This window comes from Suillus discolor (assembly GCF_016758755.1).
Source record: "Suillus discolor strain FC423 chromosome Unknown F5147scaffold_325, whole genome shotgun sequence".
Lineage (NCBI taxonomy): Eukaryota > Fungi > Basidiomycota > Agaricomycetes > Boletales > Suillaceae > Suillus > Suillus discolor.
In genome coordinates, this window is record NW_024541572.1 from 16,761 (window position 1) to 18,395 (window position 1,635).

The following is a 1,635-nucleotide window of genomic DNA, read 5'->3' on the forward strand; positions in this document are numbered from 1 at the left end:
TATTGTAAATTTTCAAAGGTTAAATAAATATCATGATCCTGGGTTTCTGAATCCGCCACGTCAGCACCTCGATCGTTGGACACCAGGGCGCGCAGCACGTGTAGTGCATTATCTGTAGTCATATTGGATACAGGGCTAATTAATTAGAAGGTACGGCCGGTAGACGAATGGTATGTAGACGTTTAACAGAATCGTTCATGCACGCAGTGCATGTGCTCAAATATCACGTGACAAAACACAGCGGGAGATATCAAGTCCGGAATAGAAATTTGATTATAAATGAAGTACTAGTACAAGCAGGGCAACACAACTAAGACTCAAAAATGCTAGCGCGGAAATATCACATCAAAGAAATGTTAACCTACTAGAGTTGGCTTGGAAACAGCCAATGAAAATAAAAATGTGAGTGTATGCCTACCCGCCCAGTCCTCAACACGTATGTTCCTGCTGCGGGCCGCGGATCCCTTGTAATGATGTGACACGTGACAGTAATGCACTCGTTCATGTCGATTGAATATTCAGATTCCGATATAATGATTCTGCACTTGTCATGTATTTGATCTGCCGGGACAATCATATCATCTCGGTGTTGAAAGTTGTACAATATGCAGGACCTAGGTGTGTTTGTTATTGGGTCTATCGTATGCATACACACTCAAGTCTTATATTTGATCTTCAACTCGAAGCTCCACACCATCAGTGTGAGGCTGCGTACTGGTGGACGCCCCCCTTTTTTTATCCGATTTTCGTCCATTGAGAGTACATACTCTATGTTGGACAATACTTGCTAGCCTAAGGGGCCCCTGTGCCCCTACGCGTCTCTGACGGCCCCTTGATAGTATTCTTCGCACAGTTTCCCTGTATTTCATTTTTTCCTGATGTACGTTGATCGACTTCTATCAATCACTAGCAACTCGCGCATCAGTGTCAACGGCCATACTCCACCGATGTAAAAACCGAAAATACAACTGCACTGTGCAGAAGAAAGAATGGACTGCCATGCAGGTGAGCCATGTTATAAAGTCCAGGAAATTTTTGATACTCACGCATTGATTCCAAAAGCAGCTTGGACTTTTGCATTGTGAGTCAAGAATGCAAGCCTTGGAACATGAGTCGGTGCTAGCGACTTCATCGGTAGTGGGCAAGGCAGAGATGGATGATGCTAAAGCAGCAACGAAGACGAAGACGATTGTATAACGCATCAGAGAACTCGTGAGTCTCCCCAGGGTTGCTTTACCGTGATTGTGGTGGTTCTACATGGTTTATATGACTTTATATATTCCAACATTTTCTATTATATGTCATACATCGGAATAGATGACAATATCTGCGGCTCACCAGTCCTCTGATGCACCTTTCTTTGGACTTCTTGTCACCATGCGTGGGTGTGCTTTCATATCTACGATCAATGCCAGCATATTGCCAGCACTTGAAGTTTCAAAAGTCTATCGTGTGGAGCTGGCATTTCCAACGAGCCATTGACGATTGGAGTGCTGACGAGTCACATATTGAGCGCTGAGCATCGAACTTCAATCTGATATGTAAAATGAAGATAATCGTGAGTGAACACTGTCCCCGTAGAGACTCAAAACCGGTTTCCTTTCGACTGTCGACGTGTGCAGCCAGCTGTGTGCA